This window comes from Schistocerca piceifrons, chromosome 11 (assembly GCF_021461385.2).
Source record: "Schistocerca piceifrons isolate TAMUIC-IGC-003096 chromosome 11, iqSchPice1.1, whole genome shotgun sequence".
NCBI lineage: Eukaryota > Metazoa > Arthropoda > Insecta > Orthoptera > Acrididae > Schistocerca > Schistocerca piceifrons.
This window is the reverse complement of record NC_060148.1, coordinates 154,200,771-154,225,086: the sequence shown is the minus strand read 5'-3', so window position 1 is coordinate 154,225,086 and position 24,316 is coordinate 154,200,771. Positions and strand designations below refer to the sequence as shown.

Below are 24,316 nucleotides of genomic sequence, written 5' to 3'. Positions count from 1 at the left end.
GAACAAACAACTGAATGACACCTTCTTGTCTTTTATAGGCGTTGCCGACTGCAGCGGCATATTCTGCCTCTTTACATGTCTCTGTTTATTCGGCCCTTAAGTGTAATGCTGATTCTACTTTCATATGGTCTGTGAGCTGGTGTGCGCTGACGGTGAATGTTGTGCTTCTGCAGAAATCAGATCCATGGGATTGTTCACTAGCATGTGTTCAGTTTCCTTGTCCAGAATTCCGGGATGATGTGCCGATGGTCTTCCAGGAAGAGCTCTCCAACTGCTGGAGAGACAATGCACAGTTGCTTTCATCCGGAATAACGCACGTCTCGCGACTGCTCATTCCCCTCGCATTCCAATACATGGTAAGTGGCTTTATTTGTCCTCTTTTGAGGTGTGTTATATGTAAGAGTGCTGAGAAAATTACCAAGAAATTTGTCCATATTTTTTTCGTATTTTTCTCACTATGTCCTCATTAGATTTGGGAAACTTCGTGTTAGATCCTATGACTACAGATCCTTGACTACATATTTACTCAAGATAATTCTAGATTCCACTATTTTACTTTTTATTTTATTAGCTATTTTCTTCTAGTCTGTTATCTACATAAAAGAACAGACCAAATGTTGCATTCGAATTGGCATGAAAGTAGCACACAGTATTTTAACAGCATTTCAAATTTGTTAGTGACTAAGCATTATGTTGTTTAAGAGGGAAAAAACTGTACATACAATATCTATGTCAAAAAAAATAACAAAAGTAAATCTACGTATTACCATTTGGCAATGTGGCACATGGATATCTGTTCATCTGGAATCCAGAAGGCACACACTACTGATATGTTACACAATTCTGGACTACACTACTAAACAACATTTCACTACACAGCACTACACAACACAAACCTACGTTACACAAAGGGGCAAAACACACACCATAAAGTAATTTCGCAAATTAAAAATCCAGATAGTTAAAGGAATGCTGGCGCAATTTGCAAATTGTGGTGAATTTTATTTCGTGTTGTGTTGTTCATCGTGTTTATTATGTGAAGACATTTTGTCCATTTTATGTGGATGGTGTAGAAAAAAATGGTTTTAAGCATATTTCCAGATAGTCATTATTATAGTCACTGTTATCAGAAGAATGATATGTTTATTAATTTCAGTTAATGAAATTTACGTATATGAAATGATAATCTGAGAAACAAAAAAAAAACAAAAAAACATAAAATATCACTTTAATATATGGAACACAAATATGTAAAACATGTAACTTAAATAGTAATGAACATTTAGATGTTTTAATTAGGAATGTTGAAAATACTCTGACAGCACATTGTGTAAAACTTATTTTCCAAAAATTACACATGGATGAATGTGGGCTGAAGGCTTATTTAATTGATCCCGTAACAAGAGGTTCCATTTTTCAAAACTGAATAACAGTGCTTGATGTTTTTTGAAAATTTCAAGTGACTACAAAGTTTGGTGATGCAGTTTGGAAGAACGTTTATTACATTTCAACTCTTACATGGAAAACAATTTTTATATATAATGGTTTAGAAGATATTCACTCTAAACTTAATATGCTAAATTACCTTTCAAGAAGTGTTTTACCCACTTCAAAAAATACGTGTCGCGTTATTTTGTCCCATCTACATATCCTCCAAGTTTCATTAACACTATGCCATCTGGCGACACCACAGTGGTGTCCTGAGCATAGTATCATGCAGTGGATGGCGACAGCACGTTAGTATCTTTTGCATTCTGTTGGTGTTTTGTTTAAGGAACAATAAGTTTACACACGTCAACGTTTTGTTTTTATAAGTACTTGTGCCCTTTCATCATGGAGGACGAAAGAGACAATAGGATTATTTATGGTGAATGCACGGACGTCTTGTCTGACGTTCCGGACGACTTGGCCGATTGGGAAGAAGACATTGGATATCAAAAAAATGAAAGTGAAGCAGAATCGTAGGAAGATAGTGAAATACGTCCAAGAAGAATTCGGCGAACGCTACGATTGCCAACTGATTCGGATGAATCAGACTTTGATGTACCGATGACCAATAATAAATTTGAAGGATCCCTGGGTCCAAATATATTTCCCAAAGATACACAGAGCGTCGAGGGTATCGTACAATTAAATATTGGGAACGATCTATTTGAATATATTAGCAACGAAACAAAAAAGTACTACAGTCAAAATTGCAATAGAAGGAAACTGAATTTAAAAAATGCCAAATTTGTCAACGTAGCGTGACCCGAACATAGAAAATGGTTTGGGCTTGGTATTCTTATGTGAATTGTAATAAAAGCAAGGATCAATGATTATTGGTCAACGAATCCGTTGATAGAGACACCGATATTTCGCAAAACGATGTCCCGCAACCGATTCAGAGAAATATTATCATTTTAACATTTTTCCAACAGTAACAACAAACTGGATGTGCGAACTGGCTTGTCAAAGTGCAATTCGTAATTGATTATTTTTCCCGAAAAGTTTAAAGAAACGTTTAATATAAGTCAAAAAATCTCAATTGATGGAGGAATGATATCGTGGCGTGGACGGTTAAATTTTAAAGTTCACAATCTGTCGAAAATTGCGAAATACGGCATAGTCATTCGGATGCTGAGTAAGGGATACATTTCCTCATTCAAGATGAATTCAGGCGCTGGACAGCCTTTAGCAGAAACAGTGACGGAACTATTGACACCTTCTGATGGAAAGTGGCGTCACCTCTGCATGGATAATTATTATAACAGTGTAGAACTTGCAGAGAAGTTACTTGAAGAGAAAATTAGAGTTTGTGGAACGATACGACAAAGTAGAGGATTTATGGAAAATTAAAGCATGCAAAAGTCAATGTGTTTGAAGCTTGTCATCAATGGAGAGGTGACAAGCAGCCGGCGACAAGCCAAGTCATCCTCCGACTTAGCGCTGCCGGCGCCAAGCGAATAAATTTGTACGAGACGTGCGGACAGCAAAGTTTTAAGATTGCTTACTTGCACTTGGGAATGTTCCCTTGTGAGACATGTAAGGGTGAATGAAGGTTGGGTTGTCTTTAAGGTGATAGAATCTCCTCTAACCATTATGCTCCTCTAACTTGTGACACTACTGAACATGAAAAGCAAAATAACACACTATGATCCGTGTATTACTGCAACTTTTTGTGTTGCCTGTGAAAGTGTCTCAGTCCCTAAAGTGTTGTGAGCGGATTAGCTTGGGTCGTTTGCGAACAAAATTTGGGGGTCTTGGCGCTATGAATTGATAAGCTAATAAGCAGAGTAATCCTTTTTACCATAAATGCTATTGATTTATTTCTGGATACTATATCTGTTGATAGAAATTGGTCCTTTTGTTTCAGGCATTCTATAAAGAATTTAACACACACCCCATCACGCCTAATGGTCTTTCCTGTAGTGGGCATCTTGAGCTGATTTTCCATTCGACGCTTGTTTATCTGTCGTTTTAACTTGTTTGTGGCGATAGAAAATGTGCAACTTTGTGCGAAGCCATTTCTGAAGACGCACTTCAGTACTTGATCCTTTGTTCCAGCACCTTCCATGTAAATATCATTATGATCAAATGTATAGATGACCTTGCTACGTTCAGCAATTTCACGTGCGACCAAAACTTTGTAGCATTGATAGACAAAGCAGTAGATACAATCTCGCTTTGAAATTCACATAACGGGTCCTACATATTTGTCCTTACACATGGTTTAACAGCGTTCAGATTGTGCATTTGAACAAGGATTTCATTTTGTTTGAATCTGCAATGCATCACTCACTGCTTTCTGTAGCAAGCCATAATCTTCCACATTCTCCTAGCCGGTGACAAATGTCTGGTGCAGATTGCTTAGGTAGATTGTTTTACTAGTCTAGTCAGAGATGTCTCCATAGATAGTTTAATACTGAAGTGAACCTGGGGTGGATGGCGCACCTCTGTGCACAGCTGGGTTGCGCCGGCTGATTCTTATGAGTGGTGAATTACTGGCGGGTCAAGTAAACGAATATGAAGGGTAACACGTTTCATTATTTTTATGTTGGAAAAATTAGGAACTAGCTGCACAAAAGAAATTTTGTATATTTACAGGTTTCAGGCAACTAATGCTCTTCTTCATAGAACTATTTCATAATTACCAAGTGTTAAAAATAAAAGGGGTATACAAAATAGTATTGTAGTCATGGACAAATAAGATATAAGGACATCAAACAACTCGTTCAGACTTCATGCAAGAGTTCTTACCATTTGGTGCCCTTATACAATGTTTATACATTACTGTGGTACTATGTTGCATAACCCTGTTTATTTTTTAAGCTCGCTAATTATGAGATAATTGTAATCTTCTGGAGAAAGGGACTAGATGCCTGAAGCCTGTATAGAATTAAATTTTTTAACAAATATACCTACAGTTGCTGAATACAGATAAAGCATTAAATTTTATCAAAACACATGAACCACAATTGCAGTGTCACTGCCCAACAGTCATCATGAAGTTAGTCTTTCCACCTCTGCATCACTCCTTGTATCACTCAAATATTTTAAGAGTCTACGAAGAGTCATTAGTCCAGCTCAGTAATTTTTACAGCGTCTTAAGTACTAGGCACCATAGTTCTAGCACTACTTGTATGTATTTGTACATAACATTTCCTCAGTTCACACTTCCAACCTCCATGGTCTGTGCATGGTCAGTGAACTAGACTCCTGGGTGACTAATGAGTGCTCACTTGGGTGGACGACTCTCTGCATCAGGTAGATGAAGGATGCACAGAACAGGGTCAGAGCTGGTATGGTGCCTCATATGGTAACATTCAAAGTCACTACCACATCACGTTGCTTTCTTGTTACTGCCAAACGTGTTGAAACATATGTTCCTTCTTGATTAGTTACGAGTTGGTTACTTCTCATCCTTTTCTCTTTCTTCGTGATTGATTCTTGTGGTAATGCATGTATTGCAATGGTCATGGGTGTCTGGAATGAACTATCGTTGTTCTCACTGGTAAATGAACTTTGATGTTGATTGGCGATGTCTCTGCTACTTGACAAATTTCTTTGTACCTCACTACGAACTTCCTTGCTTTACTGTTCAGTGTATGAGGGCTGAACAGCATTACCTGCCGCCATACCCTGTACTGCAGTGAAGTCCCTGTGTGTCTCGTTACCGTTTCTTGCCGTTCCAGAGCTTTGGTGTTAGCTTTCTGCACATGCCTCTGTATCTCTTCAGAGCCTTTGAAAAATTGCGGACTGCCCCTCTTCTATTGAAGCTTATCAGTCTAACCATATAAACTGGCTATGGCATCTTTCTTCCATTGTCTACCTCATAATAGGATAACCCAGTACCACTTGAACCTTTGAACAGCGAGCTCACACAAAGAATAACAAACATGTATCCCTCTCATTGTGGTGATAGTGAACACAGCAGCACCAATAGTATGACGAACTCGCTCCATTCTACCATTTGCTACTGGATGCAGTGGACCACAATTTCTTAACACATAGCAAACGATACACTTGTCAGCTGAGTCCGACAGGAAGGTTTCCTTTGATTGTTTATAATGTCTCGGATACTCCAAACTTGGGGAACTGGCCGTTAACCACAGCTTGGGCGCTATAGTTTCTCTCTGATTGAAGATGTTAATCATTTTCACATACCATGATAGGTGTCAGTAATCATTAAAACGAAATGGTTTCCAACTGTAATCTCATGAAATGGGCCTAGAAGATCCATCTTAATCATTTAAAATGGTTTTGTTGCTTCTGGTAACCTTACTAATGGCATCTGATTATGGCCCATGTGTGCTCACTGTGTGCATCTGTGCAATCCTTCCAACTCTTCCAGTGGTGCATGACAAGCTTTCATACATGCGGAACAGAAGCTGAGTCACTCACTGCTTGCAGTCTAAATCAGCAGTTTGACTCACTTACCACTCGGCAAGGCCTCTGCCTGGCTCCTGGATAACTGCTGTTTCTCTGATCATACATTCTAATCAGCGTTCCCAAGCTTGTTGCCTGGCTTATGCAGAACTTTGCCCAGTACTAAACATTGCAGTACCAAGAAGGGTGTAGGGGGTACTTTTTGCCTGTCTTTTCCATCTTTTGTAAACTCTATATGCAGTTAACATTTTAAAATTATGAGTAACCATATTTATTTTTTTAAGGAGCTCTTATGGCAGATTGTGTAATCTTTTTAAATTTTTCAGTAAAACTTAGTCCACAAATTTGTCTCAGTAGTCAATATTCACTACTGAGACAAATTTGTGGGCTAAGTTTTACTGAAAAATTTTAAAACAAATGTCATATTCACATTTTCAGGCTCAGGGCCCTTCTTACACATCTGCGCAGGGTGGTCAGAAACAATCTGAAAACGCGGTACAGGTGTTGCAGGGAAGATTGTGCTAAGAAATAATTGTTAAGGAAAAGTTTGATATTTTGCATCATTTCTGTGTTAATTAGCATCTAAGTTAGCCATTTGGGCTGTTGTGTGTGCCAATTCAAGTGGTCCACCAGATACAGGGTCGCAAAATGTGTTCTTTGATTGGTTTTCTAAAAACAAACAGGAGAGCAATACAAAAACTGGGACATGATGCAGTAGTAAGGATTGAACCTGAGCCAAAGGCAGGGGAGTTTCGTGTGATATCATGCGTGCTGTGAGAGCAACTGACAGTAATTATGCGTCCTGGGCCACTTGTATTTGCGTGCACCGTGGTCTGACTGGATTAATTCACTGCTAATTAACTTGGCAATAGCACAATGTATCGATTTTTTAAAGCTATTTGTCAGTGCTACCTATTCTGCAACACCGTTACAAGCTCGTCAGAGTGTTTGTGACCACCCTGTATATCGTATGAAAGTTTGCTGCGAACAAATGTCAGTGACAGTTAACGAAATTTGAATAATTTTAAAATTCTTTTGCGGTGGTCTGCACGTACTCCTCTCATCTGCTAACACATACGGAAAATGCCTTGGTATTGCTAAGATTGCGCTAAAAGATGCACATCAGTATACCGTTGTACCTATGTAAAAAGTATGTTGTTAATAAAAGTTAAGAGCAATTAAAGATTTTTTAATTTTTTTGGTGTTAGGCATAAAGTATCCCCCTTTGGTAGTTGACATTATGAGAAATGCATTCATATCGCTAGGGTTAACGGCCACCTCGTAAACCTCCCTGAGGGGTCTTTCAACCCTAATAAACATTTTATAGTTGCATGGTCAGTCACTACTTCGAATTTTTTCCTGTAGAAACAGCACTGAAAATACGTCATTCTTTAAATTAAACTAAACATTTTCTTTTCCATTACTAAATAGCTTTCTGCCATTTTATTCGGTTGTTCTGAAGTGTGGTCCATTAGATGTTCTCCACAGTTCACTACTTGATGCAAAATACTGCCCAAAACCTGATTAGGAGAGTCAAACAACAGTAGAAATTCCTTTAAATAGCCTGGAAAAGTCAGTGAGTAGTGTTTCGACAGCTGCAGTCCCCTTCACGAACTTTTGTGCAATATTTTGAAAACCCCCAAACGATTGTAACTCCTTACTATTATTAAGAACGAGAAAACCTTTCACTGCTGCAATCAATCTCAGGTACGTCTCTATCTCTCCTTTGTTATATGTCCCATGTTCACCACTGCTTGCAAGGCAAAATGGCATTTTTCTGTGCTTAAAGTAAGATGCTCTGCATGAAATCTTTCGAAAACTTCTCTAAACTTTTGTACCCGCTCTCTCTTACCTCTCAATAATAACATTATGTCATCAGGGTATACTAAACACTGTTAAGGTTTTATCTCTCTTAGTAACACATCCAATAACAGCTGCAATGTTGCTAGTGCATACATTAATCCGAATGGCACCCTTCAGTGTTGAAAATGACCCCAAGGAACCGAGAACATAGTGTTCAGTTGGTTCAACAGAACCACCGCTAATTGATGGTACCCCCTCCTTAAATCCGTGATAGAGAAGTACCATCACGTCCTAAGTTACCAGTGTCTCTGTGATCTTAAGTTCAAATATGCTCCTGTTACCATTTTACTGTGGAGATCTTGATAGGCACACCAGAACCTATATTTTAGAAATCGGTTGTTGTTAGTGTAGACGCAAAAGGAACATCTGTACCTCAGAGCGTAGTACTCCACTCCGTTGGCTGTTTGTTTGTCAATGAAATCCCCCATAATTTGTCATAAATGCCAAGGTACATGAAATGCTTTGTGATATATAAGTGCACCATTTCCTGTTAGGATTCGGTGTTGAATTATGGCCGTTTCTGGCGGTGGGCGGAAAGAATTTTCGAATTCCACCAGCAAGTTTTTTATTTTCACTGATTTCAGTTTTTACAGATGCTCTACCTTCGTAGAAAATACAGTTATAACAGTGGTCGCCATCTGGTCATGGTTTCTACGTGCCATGTCACAGTCATCATCCTTCTGGCTGTCCAAATTCACTACCGACAGTCACTTTGCTATCTCCTCTTCATTGTCACCAAAATTATCTTTATTCGTGGGTACCATCTCTGACTTCTACGCTTAAATTACTTGCCTTACCAAACAGCGTGATACACCCAGTAAAGCGCACACTTCTAGTGACTCTCCCACACAGACCGTATCGACATGTAACTGAGGCTCTACACTATCGCAAAGTGACTTCCCAGTGCCCTGTGGCGGAATAGCTTGTTAATGAAGACTTAGTGATTTTGCACGCAGTTCCATCGGTTTGTCTCTTAGATCAAACGAACCTTGCAGTGTTACATCACTGGCAACATTTGCCCCTAGCTGGAATGTCGTCCTTCTAGGTTCCAATATAGGTCGTCCAAGGTCAATTTTAGCCAGCTCTTTTATCAGAAAGTCTAGCTCCAGTATCATACAGTAGCCTTCCATTGATTGTTGCTCCCAACCCCAGGCAGCCTAAAGTATAGTGAGTTCTGTCAGCTTCAGCCTACAAAGTTGTGCCTGGTCATTGACACACTCTTGCACTTCAGAGTTCCTACTACAACACATTCCGCCTCTGCATAAGCATTTAAAGTATCAGCTACATCTACACTCCGCAAGCCACCTTGCGGTGTGTGGCGGAGGGTATTTTCTGAACCACTGTTACTTTCCCCTTTCACGTCCCATCACAGATAGATTGCTGGCGAGCTTCCATGTTGGCTCGAATCTCTCTAATTTTATCTTGGTGGTCCTTTCATGAAATATACGGGATGTCCCAAAATAATGAATACACTCTTTGAAACTGAACATCTCTTTAATGAAAGAGGTTAGAAATACAATTTTAGTGGTGTTAGGTGCCCCGTGGTCCGAATTAAGGTGGTAAATGTTCAAACTGGTGCCCGTCCATCGCAATACACCGTCGGCAACGACTTACGACTGAGCGACACGCCAACTTTATTGTTTCCAATGGAATAGTATCACAGGCTTGCTCAACTTGCTCTCTTAGATCATCCAGTGTGTGTTGTCCTTCAAAAAAGTGTGTGTGGTTTCGCAGCATAAACTGTGTAGTTTTGAGTTAACCCCACCGAAAGAAGTCTAGAGTTGTTAACTCTGGAGATCGAGCGGGATACTCCACACTGCCCCTTCGACGTAGCCATCTGGCAGGGAATGTACGATTGAGAAATGCCCTCACATCCCACTGAAAGTGAGGTGACGCCCCATCCTGTTGAAAGTAATAATCTTCATTTCCAAACTCCACTCTAAGACCAGAAGTTATCATTTCCAACATTTCCAAGTATGAGTCGCCCGTGACCATGTTGTCAAAGAAGTACTGCCCGATTAACGCTCTAGAAGACAGACCACACCAGACTGTTACTCCTGGTAGATTAACATGCCTTTGGTCAGCTACGTATGGATTCTCCCTGGCCCAGTACACGCATTTATGGCGGTTAATTGTTCCATCAAGTTTAAACGTCACTTCATCCGACCAAAGAATTCAATCTTGCAAACGTTGCTCGTCTTCACATCTCTTAATGAACCACTCACAAAATTCGCTTCACCTACCGGGATCATCATCGTTAAGAGTGTGGAGAATTCTTGGAATGTAAGGCTTAAAGTTCTGAGACCGCAAAATTCTATGAGCACGCCTTCTGCAGATCCCAGTCTCTTGAATGCATTGCCTCACAGATTTCTTTGGGGGTCGTAGGTATGTCTGGATCACTGCATCAACACGCTCATCGTCTGTTGAACTTCTCTTTCATCCGCTATATCCCCTCTTCATATCGTGCAACATTCCTTCTACTCTGATTCTTGTAACTGTTATTCATGTCGGTGGTGGTGTTCCAAATTTAACTCTCCAACATCAGCGTACCGCATTCACATTCTCTGCTTTCCAGTAACACTTTATCACCCATTTCCGTTGTTCAAACGATAACGCCATGTTTGCTGACAATCCTGAAACAAAAGAAAGCATTGTTATCTTTTTCACCACCTTCTAAATTATTACCCATAAAAATTGTATTTCTGTCTCCTTTAATTAGAGAGATAGTCTCTTTCAAGCACCACATTTGTTGACTCTTCTAAGAACGTGCACTCTCAGAACTTTAACAACAAACCACAGACCGAAGCAGAACACCTGTCCTGCAGCGTCTGTCACTGAAGTTGGTTTACAGTCCCTGTGACACCTTCGCGCTTTTTGAATGAACCAGTAACGAAATGCGCTGCTCTTCTTTCGATCTTGTCTGCAGCTCGTGGTCTAATGGTTAGCGTTGCTGCCCCTGTACCACAGGATCCCGCGTCCAAATACTGGCCAGGTTGGGGATTTTTCTCAACGTGGGGACTGGGTGTTTGTGATGTCCTCATCATTTCATCATCATTCAGGAAAATGGTGAGGTGCCCCACAAACCAAAATCATCGTCATAATCATCTCCTTTGCTTCTTCTCTATTTTATCTAATAGTCATGTCAGGTACAAAACCCATACTGAAGAGTAACATTCAAGTTATTAGTCGAATGAGTGATTTTTAAGCTACTTCTTTTGTTCGTCGACTACATTTCCTGAGGAAATGCAGTCAGGCATTTGCCTTACCCGCGATTAATCTTATGTGTTTGTTACGTCCAAATCGCTCCGTATGTGTACTCCTAGACATTTTATGGAAGTAAGTGGTTCTAGTGATTGTTCTAGAATTTTGTAATCATAAAGTAAAGGTAATGGTGGAAGCTGAAGAAGAGGATTAAAATTTGTGCCACAGACGGGACTACTTGCTCACTAGGCAGAAATGCTGACCATTTGACCAACGTAGCACTCTAGTCAACATTGCTACAAGAATTACTGAAGTCGATTGCCCTCCCCAACACAAATTTCAGTTCATATTTTCAGCTTATTTTTCCCCTAAATTGTCATTACTGTTAGGGCTCTCCAGTATTGTAATAGGACCCCAGCGCTGGATGTAGTGGGAGATGCCTGTACCACAAGTGATCTTATAGATCTTATAAATAAATTATCCCTCAGACATTTGAGTCTCATCTTTATTTACGATAATGACGGAAGCTGAAGAATTGAATTAAAATGTTTGCCATCGCTGGGACTTGAATCCAGGTGTTCTTGCTTACTAGGCAGAAATGCTGACCATTACACCATGGGTTCGAGTCCCAGCTGTGGTACAAATTTTAATTAACTTTTTCATCTTCCATCGTTATCGTAGATAAAGAAGAGACTTAAATGTCCTGAGGAAGATTTAATTATACAATAAAGAGTTTTTCTGCCTGTCTATTGTAAGTTGCATTTGCTTACGTTGAGGATCCACTTCCATCAAGCTTCAGTGGTCTGCTGATCTTTGTGCATTTCGCTACAGGTTTCTAGTGGTACGACGTCTCTGTACACAACAGGAATCATCCATGAAAATCCTCATGGAACTTCCAACGTTACATACTGCGTAATTAGTACAGGGTGTCTCTCCTAAGATTCGTCAGGCGCTCTTTCTGTGGTGTTTTAGAAGATACTTGTAATTCCATGTTTACATTGTGCAGCAGGAAACAGCCAAACAGAATGTTCATCATGTCTTTCATAGGACGCCCAGTTCGACGGAAAGCGTCGGTGCAACTAGTTGCATGTTTATTCCCAAATAAATTGTCAGTTATAATCACAGTTGCAGTTCATCACCCATAAAGGATATACTGAAGTTAATACTACATTGTCACATAAAATGATCAATCATCAACTAGAGGTAAAAATACTTCCAACTGATGAAATTCATCCAATCCATAAAATTTAATAAGAAGTGTCTCTCACAAAAACTATTCCAGACTGCATTAATCTCAAGATCAGTAACAACAAGTCAGCAAAGAAGGCTAACGGATTTTGTTAAATGCTAACTAAAAAGCTTTATGAGTTGCATTATGAACTATCTAATGTCACTGATACAAGTCCCCTTACACAATGTATTGACAATATTGAAGCCTAGGTTAATAAATTACGAATACAGGTAGTATCTAAGCAAAACAAAAAAGTTTCGGATCCGATCTCAGACAAATCGAAAGACATACCTAAAGAGCTTGTATGTACACCACATAAATTCTAATGTAGATTAGTGAACAACACTGATATAACTTTCAATGCTAAAGAGCTGAGCTTACTAAGTAAGAAAGTAAAACACAGCATTCCTCCCATGCTAAATAAGAATAATATCAAGAATCTCATTATTACATCTAGATACTCCGCAAGCCACCCCACGGTGAGTGGCAGAGGGAACCCTGTACCACTACCAATCATTCCATCCCCTCTTCCAATCGAAAGTAGAACGAGGGAAAAACCACTATCTAGGCGCTTCTGTGTGAGCCCTAATTTCTCGTGTCTTACCTTGGCGGTCCTTACGCTCAGTATATGTTGGCGGCAGTAGAATGATTCGTCAGTCAAATGCAGGTTCTTTGAATTTTCTGAACAATGTTCATCGAAAAGAACGTCGCCTTCCCTCCATGGATTCCTATTTGAGTTCCTGAAGCATGCCCATAAGACTTACGTGTTGTTCGAACCTGCCGGTAACAAGTCTACCAGTCTGCCTGTGATTTGCTTCAATGTCTTCCTTCAGTCTGACCTCTTACTGATCCCAAACACTCGATCAGTACTCAAGAATAAGTCGCACCACATTTATCACATGCTTCTTCAATTTCGTATGGCATTGCAACGTTACGCCCAGACATTTAAACGACTTAACTGTGTCAAACAGAACACTACTAATACTGTATACGATAATTACAGGATTTTTTCTTCAAACTCATCCGCATTAACTTATATTTTTCCACATTTAGAGCTAGCTGCCATTCACGACACCAATTAGACATTTTCTGAAAGTCGTCTTGTATCTTCCTATAGTAACTCAATATCGACACCATACTGTACACCACAGCATCATCAGCAAACAACCGCAGATTTCTGCCCACACTGTGCGCAAAATCATTTGTGTATACAGCGAACAACAGCCGTCCTATCACACATCCTGGTGTACCGTCTCTGATGAACAATCGCTGTCATGGACAACATACCGGGTTCTAGAACTTACGAAGTCTTCCAGCCACTCACATATCTGTGAACTTACTCCACCTGATCGTACATTCATCAACAGCCTGCAATGGGTCCCCGTGCCTGATGCTTTCCTGAAATCTGGAAATATGGAATCTGACTGTTGACCTTCACCCATTTTTCACAGTATATCATGTGAGAAATGGGCCAGCTGAGTTTCGCATTAGTGCTGCTTTGTAAAATCATGCTGATTCATGGACATAAACTTCTTAGTCTCAACAAAGTTTACTACATTCGAATAAATATGTTCAAGAATTCTGCAGAAAGCCGAAGTTAGGGATTTTGGTCTGTAATTTTGTCAGTCCGATCTTTTACCCTTCTTATATACGAGGGTCGTTCAATAAGTAATGCCCCACATTCTTTTCTCAGAACATATTGATTGTTAAGGGTCAGAATTTGGTGACAATATACATGTCTTGTACATGTCCTATTTTTCTCTGTAGTCTCCATCAGGTTCTAAGGCCGTACGCCAACGTTGTGGAAGAGCATGTATTCCCTGCTGGTAAAAGCTCTTGTCCTGTAGACATAGCCATGTTTCCACTGCGTGACCGACACTTTCGTCATCTTCAAAGCCTGTTCCCCACAGAGAATCTTTAAGCGGCCCAAAGAGATGCAAGTCCGAGGCTGCCAAGTCTACACTGTAGGGTGTATGAGGCAATGATGTCCAGCACAATTTGGCGATGTGTTCTCGGGTTCTCAGACTTGTGTGTGGGCGTGCATTATCGTGTTGGAGCAAGATTTCTATTGGATTCTTTTCCGATTGAACACATCGAAAACGGTTTCTGAGTTTATTCAGAGTCTTCACATATGCATTTGAATTGATGGTTGACACTCTTCCATCACATCCACGAGAATAACGCCGTCACCATCCCAGAAGACTACACCATGACTTTTCCAGGAGAGGGGGCTGCCTTGAATTCTTTTATGGTGAATGAGGATGATGCCACTCCATGGACTGCCATTTTGTTTCTAAAGAAAAGTGATGTGCCCAGCTTTCGTTCCCCATAACGATCTGTGACAGAATGGCCTCTCTATCGGTCGCAAAACGCTCCAAGAATTCAGATGAAATGGCGTTTCTTTGAATCTTGTGGTCCATTCTGAGCATTCGTGGAACCAATCGTGGGCATGTCTTTGAATATCCGAGAGTCTAGATCATAGCAGACACACTCCGTCTACTGACTGCCAACTGTAGAAACAATTTTCGAGTTGTGATGCGCCGGTCGGCACGAATAACGGCATCCGCTCGATTCAGTACGTCTGCAGCAGCGGCTGTGACAGGGCGTCCCGTGCGTGGCTGATCAGCGAGCTCTGTTTCTGCATTTCCTGAGGCCTTAGCTTTCTCTACCCATCCCCCGACTGTACTCCTATCAACTGCAGCATCGCCATACACTGCACACAAACGTTTATGGATGTTCACTATCGTGTTTTTTTTTAATGAATTCAATTGAATACAGCGTCATACAACGATAACTGTGCCGTTATTCCTATTGTATGAAATTGTTTTGAAAGTACAGTTTTCTGTTTGTTAATACCCATGGCTAATTTTTCTCAGGGCGCCAGAAATAACATATGTATCCCAACGTGAAGGCATCTGTCTTACTCACGATGGATTGAAAATCTATCTGTAACATTACAGGATAATCCATTTAAATAATGCTTAATTAGTTTTTCTGTGATGCTGGATGCTCCAGGATAGCTTCCTATGTGCAATGGCAGCGTTAGCATTTATAGATATTACTGTTAATAAATAACTGTACCTCTGGCCTAGTATGAATTGGGAAATATTACAAGTCACCGTTTTCAGTTTATTCAGATTATTCTTTTTAATACTTTTAGCATTAAATGACTGTTAAAGAACCTTATATAATTTTTTTCATCAATGGCGTCGCTCAATAATGAGCCTACACAAAATGGCCAAGGCAACATTTCATTATTACGTACTGAATCATTTGCAGAATAGGCACTCACTACTGAGAAAAACGCATATTACAATTATTGATTTCATATATATTCAACAAAATTCTATTACTACTACAGACAATTGTACCAGTTACAGACCGTGAACAATTAGCGTCTGTCAGCTAGAACATCAGAAGCGATAAGATAGTGAAACAAAAAAAAAAAAAAAAAAATACGCTCATTCTTCTTGGACAAAGATAATAATAGTAGAAGTTCTAAGAGCGCAGATAGCGCTTGTCCATTGTTGAGTATCGACGAATGATTCATACTCTTTCTTACCGGAGGCTGTGCTATATCACTAAGGTTTCTTTTTCTGCATACAAGAATTCAATAAGACCACGCTGCTTGTAACGTAAGTCGTACATAGACGCCATATTGACACTGCACTACGGATCTGCTATCTGCCACTTCACCGGTGCACAGGACAAACATCAAATGTGAAGCGCCAGCAAGGACGTTTGTCTGTGTATATTAATGGCTTTTCAAAAATATATGGGGCATTTTTTCTACTCGTTTGGAACTTTTTGCACCAAAATAGCCTGTGCCAGAACCAAACTGAAACACAACATACAGAATGCCATAGCACATAAAGCAAATGAAGTTGCAAAGAAAATAAATTTCTAGATGAGCCCACAGTGAACTTATAAACAACAACAAGAAACTTACTAGTCGTGTGGCCCCAGTAATACATAGAGATAAAGCACCACAGCAGTTATCATATATCACAGTGCCCACAATGACACGAACAAGTAATATCAATTAACTAAAATCAGATGGCACCCAAAAATACCAAGATAAGCTGAAAAACTACTTAAAAACTACAATTTTCAACTGACCATTAGTGACGCTCAGCATTGTGTTGGAATAAATCCACTGGTCCCCAGGCTAATGCCCCAGGAATAAATCCACTGGTCCCCAGGCTAATGCCCCACCCTAAGATTCACAAAATTCGTTGTCCTGTACGTCAAATTATAAAAGCAATAAACATTCCACGGAACAAAATTTGCAGAAAATGTCATGATACACTTAAGGACAATTACACTTTTGAAATACATTTTCAGTTAGCAACAATTTTGAGTTAATCATAAATATTAAGGATATAATAGTATCAGAAACAGCATTTGGTTGCTGTGATATAATAAACTTCTACACAAATATAAAAGAATTTAATCAAACACAAAAAGCTAAGCAACACATAAATTTATGCATTCATGGCTGCTTGATTTAATTCTCTCACAAAACCATTTTCCATTCACTGGCAAGTTTTACACATAAAACAATGGGTGGGCAATGGGTAGCAGCCTTGCAGGCTTGCTTGCTAGCATTTATACCTAACCTAGAACAAGGATTCTTCTTAAGTCATCCATAGTTTACTGACAAAATTATATATTATAAAAGATATATGGGTGACACAACAGTACAATTCAATACTCCAAAAGAAAAGTCTAGCAGATCAAATGAATAAAATGCACTCAAATATCAGATTCCTACATGAGACAATTGAAGACATTAATTTCCTTGATATGACTATTTCAACTCCCAGTAACAAGCATACTTTTAGAATATGTCGAAAATCTACTGCTAGTGATACTGCCATTAACAATACCTCATGCCACCAAAACTAATTTGAAACCACTTTCTTCAGGTCATTTGTAAACCATATGCTCCACAACCCCATCAGTGAAGAATATGAGTATAAACAGAGAAGCATACTTAGCTCTATTGTGCAAAATATTGGTTGTAGCATTTCCCTCATAAGCATACTTGCTGAAAAAACCCAAGGTAAAATTAAGGAACCACCATCACCACTACAAGCTAAGATAGGTATGCAAACATTTGTCTGTTTACCATTCCTTGGAAAAGTGTCATGCAAAGTTGCAAATCTTTATCAGATCATGTAATGTAAAATACACATTTACATTGACAATAAAGTACAACATAAAATTCTTCACAATAATATCTTCAGTGGAGACTATCATTAAAATTCCGACATACACAAAGTCACATGCTCCTGTTCTTGCGTCAATTATAGGAGAACAGGGAGAAATTTTGTTGCCCGCTAAAAGGAGCATATAGAAGCTCTTTGACTCAAAAAATCGAGTAAGTCCATCTTTGCATTATAGATTGCTCATCGTGAATATTCTGTTGGTGATAACAGTGATAATCTTTCTGGGCTGCATGTTGCTGAGAAAGGGTTACATATGGATTTCGTTGAACAAAGAGAGGTTTATATTCATAAACTAAAATATCCTCAAAAGATCCTTAATGAACAAAGTTAATCAATGCAGAACTTTTTATTCCACAATTTCCAAGCTATCCTGGCTCCAAAATGCCAAAACGACAATAATAAATCAGATTCATTCTCATGTATAAATTTTATTCTCCTAGTCATACAATACTTATGGCGTTCTGTACTTTATGAAAAAATTTCATTGTATTAGTTTATCTTTGCTTTAAGTTTTAGCATATACAGGTTTCCTTTTTTTTTTTTCAAACATCGATACGTGAGCCACCCGGTAGACATCAGTGCAGTAATCGAATTCTTGCCATACCCAGCCCAGCATGGCGTCATCGACTGTGGCAGTCGCTTCCCGTATTCTCTCGCGAAGCTCTGCTACATCACGTGGTAAAGGTGGTACACACACCAGATCTTTAATGTGTCCCCACAGAAAAAAGTCAGAGGGAGTGAGATCTGGTGATTGGGGACGGCATTTCATGAAACAGCTGTCCTCTTCTGTAGCTCGGCCGATCCATTGGTGTTGCAGCTCTGTGTTCAGGTACCGACGAACTTGACGATGAAAATGGGGTGGAGTCCCATCCTGCTGAAAGATGAATGGAGAGTCCGATTGTTGCAACGTGTCCAAGTAGGAATATACAGTGACAGTGCTCTCGGCGAAGAAGAAAGGCTCGTACAGTTTTCGACGTGACGAGGGACAAAAAAAAGAAAAAAAATTACCTTTGGGCATTAACGCTCAAATTCAATGCATTTGTGAATGCTTTGTACACAAGATATGACAGTTATTGCCTGTTAACTTTCCCATTAGTGTGAAAAGTTGTTTCGTCTTCATTCAGTTGTTGAAACTGTGAACAAAACTCAAAACGCTTGTCTTTGTTGTCGTCATTGAGGTTCTGCACTAGCTCCAATTTGAATGGTTTCACAGACAGCTTTGGTCGCAGGGCTTTCCACACTGTCATTTGAGCCATTTCGTGTTCATGGGACATACGACCAATTTCTTTGGACTCCTTATGAATGTTTCTCGTACGCACTCTACATTCACTTCACTCACACAGGGACGTCCGCTTCTCTTTGCCGGGCACAAGCAACCCGTCGTAACGAATTTGTTGTGCCAGTGGTAACTGGCCTTCCTTGTTGGTGGCTTCTTACCGTACTTAGTCCTAAACATCCGTTGAACAGCTGCAGCACACTTGTTTTTGTCGAACTCCAACACACAGAAAGCTCGCTCGGCACCTGAACTCGCTACGTTTGTCACTAGCGCTGCTTATCGGCATATTACCAAACTACGCTGTGGCGGTTTACATGAAAAAAAAAACTTTCAGGGTTTCTCTTCAAAATGCAATATGTATGATATCTGTACAATGTTTGGTTCTTGCGCAGTAATAATTGAAAGTGTTTCAGACTTTATGTACACCCTGTATTAGATGTGTAAAATCACTCCTACAGCTATCAAAATTCACTTACATATAATTTCTGTACTTGTCATATTTATACTTTAATACAATGCACCTCAGGCCGAAGTCCGTGGTGTCGGAAAGTGTGACATCTGTTGTATACATATTCTTTGTAATCACATCCAGTGTAAACCCAAGTGAAAGTGTAAAACCAAATGAAGATAAATACCGTCTATATTTGTTTATATAACCTGATAATGCGCATCATGAGAACAGATTTGCAATGAATACCACAATGCAGTCCACTGTATGTACCTGAAACATAACAACATTTCCGTCTCATAAACGTTCCGTTACCGATAGCTAAATTTCCGTCCTTTTCGGCAGCACCATCACCACAGCGTTTAGTTACAATTGGTCCTCAGTATAATGGTCCTGTAACGCCTCCATTTGACGATGGCGCTGCAATGGCTTGAAAACATGTTAATGGACAATAATTCTTATGAGAACAATTAAAAAGCGCCAGGTGCATATTTATTTCCAAATACAAAAAGGTGACAGAAGTCACGGGGTAGCGATACGCACACATACAGATGGCGGCAGTATTGCGTACAGAAGACATAAAAGGGCGGGGCACTGGCGGAGCGGTGATTCATGAGAGTAGGAGTACGACCTTTTTGTGGCTGCACGATGAGAATTATCAGATTCGAACGCGGAATGGAAGTAGAAGTTACACTCATAGAATTCTATTTCGGAAACAGTTACAGAAATCAACATTCCAAGGTCAACAGTGTCAAGAATGTGCCAAGAATACCAAATTTCAGGCGTTACTTCTCACCACGGACAACGCAGAGGACAACGGCAGTTTCCATTGCTAACAGACCACAGACATACAACACTCAGTTAAATAAGCGCAGAAATCAATGTGGTACGTACGGCGAACATACACTGTGTGATAAAAGGTATCCGGACACCCCCAAAAACATACGTTTTTCATATTAGGTGCACTGAGCTGCCATCTACTGCCAGGTACTCTATATCAGCGACCTCAGTAGTCATTACACGTCATGAGAGACCAGAATGAGGCGCCGCACGGAACTTATGGACTTCGAACATGGTCAGGTGATGGGGTCTCGCTTGTCATATGTCTGCAGGCGAGATTTCCAAACTCCTAAACATCTCTAGGTCCACTCTTTTCTATGTGATAGCCAAGTGGAAACGTGAAGGGTCACATACAGCACAAAAGCGTACAGGCCGACCTCGTCTTTTGACTGACAAAGACCGCCGACAGTAGAAGAGAGTCTTAATGTGTAATACCCAGACATCTATCCAGACCATTACACAGCAATTCCAAAGTGCATCAGGATCCACTGCAAGTACTATGGCAGGCGGGAGATGAGAAAACTTGGATTTCACGGTCGAGCGGCTGCTCATAAGCCACACATCACGCTGGTAAATCCCACACGACGCCTCGCTTGGTGTAAAGAGCATAAACATTCGACTATTGAACAGTGGAAAAACGTTGTATGTAGTGACGAATCACGGTTCACAATCTGGCGATGAGATGGCAGGGTGTGGGTATAGTGAATGCCCGGTGAACGTCATCTGCCAGCGTGTGTAACGCCAATACTAAAATTCTGAGGCGGTGATGTTATGGTGTGGTTGTGTTTTTCATGGAGGGGGCCTTACCCCTTGCTTTGTGTGACACTATCACAGCACAGGCATACATTGATGTGTTAAGCACCTTCTTGCTTCCCACTCTTCGATTCGGGGATGGCGACTTCATCTTTCAACACGAATGAGCATCTGTTCATAATGCATGGCCTGTAGCGGAGTGGTTACACGACAATAACATCCCTGTAATGGACTGGCCTGCACAGAGTACAGATCAGAATCCTGTAGGATACCTTTGGGATGTTTTGTGAACGCCGACTTCGTGCCAGGCCTCACAGACCAACATCGATACCTCTCCTCAGTGCAGCACTCCAAGAAGAACGGGCTGCCATTCCCCGAGAAACTTTCTATTGCCTGACTGAACGTATGCCTCCTGGAAGCTGTCATCAAGGCTAAGGGTGAGCCAACACCATATTGAATTCCAGCATTGCCGATGGAGGGCGCCACGAGCTTGTAAGTCATTTTCAGCCAACTGTGCGTATACTTTTGATCACATAGTGTATCTGTTAGGGCTGTGGCAGCAGATGATCGACGCGAATGCCTCTTCTAACTGTAAGACATTGCCTGGAAGGCCTCTCTTGGTCTTGTGACCATGTTGGTTGTACCCTAGATGACAGGAAAACCGTGGCCAGGTAAGCTAAGTCCCGGTTTCATTTGGTAAGAGCTGATGGTAGGGTTCCACTGTGGCGCTGACCCCACGAAGCCAAGGACCCAAGTGGTCAAGAACGTACTGTGCTAGCTGGTGGTGTCTACGTAATGCTGTGGGCTATGTTTACGTGGAATGGTCTGGGACCTCTGGTCCAACTGAACCAATCGTTGACTGGAAATGGTTGTGCTCGGCTACTTCGAGAGCCTCTGCAGCCATTCACGGATTTTACGTTCCCAATGCAATTTTCATAGACGACAATGAGTCACATCACCACAATTTGTTTGTAGATCTTTCTGAACAATCGGAGCGAATGTTTTGTGTAACCATATCTCCCAACATCATTCCCGTAAAACATTTATGGGACGCAATAGAGAGGTCAGTTCATGTACAGGATCCTGCACCGACAACACTTTCGGAATTTTGGACGGCTACAGACGGCGTGGCTCAGTATTTGTGCAGGGGAGTTCTGACGACTTTTTGCATCCATGCCATGAAGAGCTGCTTCTCTACACCAGGCAAAACGTGGTCTGACATGATTGGAGGTACCTTGTCGCTTTCGGCACCACAGTGTAAATAATAAATTTAATTCACTGCTGCTGTTACACGCGTAATGTATATACTGAAATGCGAATACATGCCTTTTGGAGCACAGGCCGGCAATAGGCACAAAACGTCGTCCGAAATTGTACTGAACGCTTTCTCATTAAATTATTTCCAACAGTTGTATATGGGAACAGATACTAAAAACTTTTCTAATAGGATTAAACACTTTAAAACATGTCTGCTAGATACCATTCTGTGCTTCAAATACAGTGCAGAGTCAAGACTTATTGCTACGGAATGGATGGCAGTGCCTGATCGCTGAATATACGTAGAGCTCTTATAGCCATTGATATAAGGAGTCTCTTCAAAGCGGAAAACTCAGTGTTGTAATCCACCAAAGGAGGAAGAATAACTAGAACAAGTGTGAAAAAGAGCAGGAAACAAGATGAATGTGGACCTAGGATGCATTAGTGCCACGCAAGATAATAGAAAAAGCAAGTTTTAACTTTAACTCGAATTTCCTGAATATTAAATTATTTCATGTGCTGGTACATTTTGGCTAAAAAATGTTAAAACAGAGAGCTGAAATTTTGTAAACTGTCTTAAACATGCTTAACTAAAAAATAGACTACTCTTGTGACTTAACTTAGAAAATAAAATACTTCTTTGAAGAAAAACCCTGAATTCATTTGCAAAATGTTTGATAAACATACTTAAAATTCTTTTGTACCACGATTGATGGCAGCATCGTCTGCTTTAAAGATGTTAGTGCAAAGAACTTACAGGAAAAAAAAGTAAACCTTCTACTTTGTTTGTATTTTGAGTAAAGTGTACCTATGTTGTGCATAAATAATTACCATGGTTTATTTCACTTGCAACAAAAAAATACAATTAAAGAAAATGTGAGAGCTAAAGTTGTGGTTCATACATAAAAATGTTCCGAAAAGAAGTCTTAAAAGATGGTGAGAATTGTATGGGGCTCCAAATTGAATTCTTGGAGTTACACTGTTCAGTAAACTGACAGTCGTTTCAAGGTTTCCCCTGGTATTCACGGACCAGTCCCCTTAAGACTGGTTGGCAGTTGGTTCGTTACTTATTGCACGAATTATTCGTTTAAATTCTCCAACCAGTTGTTTTCTGTAAGTTGTAATGGTTAATATGGGGTCTGCTGGCGCTTGACTGACTGTATCATTTTATTAAATTCTGCCTCCAGTTGTTTGCAATAAATCATAGTGTAGTCTTGTCAGCAGCTGCTATTGTAATGTTTTGTTGTTTAAATTCTGTCTACAGCTGCTTTCCGTAAACTGAAGTAGATCTGGCTGGCAGTGTTACTTAGTATGGAATTTTTAAAATTGTTGCATTGAGTTTTTAGTGAATTTTTCCTTCTGTGTTCCTTGGTAAAATAATACTATAAATTTTGGGCAATGTGTTACGTTTGTGAGGCACTTTTGTTTAAATAAAATAGTTTGTTTAAATTTGAAGAAAATTGTCCAACTTAAGCACTTTGCCACTCAACACCACCTCCCTACTGCTTTCGGATGTAATGTTTTTATCTTCGTACAGAAATAGTCAAAGTTACAACCTTACCTAAAATGCCTACATTATTTGCCAAAATCCTATCTCAGATCATACAAAACCAATATCATACATTACAACGTCCCACATATTAGCGTTAAAATTTATCTTGAAGTACAAAATATTTTGCATATTCTATAGGAAGTCTGTATTGTCTGTATTATTTGTCAAAAACACACTTTAGCTAAGTGATAATCACTATTATCTTATGATCCCTACAGGAGATATACAATGGTTATAGCATTGTGGTCACACATCCTATTACAGTACAGATTCTTGAAAATTTAGATCTCACAGTTTCCTGAGAACAACGTTGTATTTCTTCCAAGGACACCCATATAAGTTCCTACGAAACAAACTCTGGTCGCTTGTCATAATACACATTCTTGTGTGGTAACTTAGTTGTTGTATAACAGCAAAAGGGATACATATGATTCACAGTAGTGTTGACACTAGTCAGACCCAAAACACATAAAGATTTCTTCTATGACACTTCAAAACATACATGGCACTAATGCTGTTCAACTTAAAGTGTACTTGTGAACAAGAATGGTTTTATCTCCATACAAATGTAAAGAATGGCATTGCTGTGTCTAAATTTTCTTTATTATTTGTCAGATACTGCTCTTAATTCAGCTAAAACCATTACCAAAGTAAGTCATATCGACCATTCCACTCTCAAACACCGTGGGGAAATAATAAATAATGCTTGCATTAAACCCCAAAATCTTTCTGTACTTTTAATCTAGCCCAGCACTGTGCTGCAACCATATGGGATGTTGTTACATGAAATAATTAT

The 24,316-nt window shown here is 39.9% G+C and overlaps 1 protein-coding gene across 1 annotated transcript in view; it reads left to right on the top strand.

The window, feature by feature from the left end:
• Positions 1 to 249: 249 nt before the first annotated feature.
• LOC124719842 overlaps positions 250 to 24,316 on the top strand; it is an 80,733-nt gene continuing 56,666 nt past the window's right edge. Inside the window, exon 1 of the mRNA XM_047245028.1 lies at positions 250 to 356. The gene's annotated coding sequence lies outside the window, so the exon portion shown is untranslated. The remainder of the gene's footprint in view (positions 357 to 24,316) is intronic.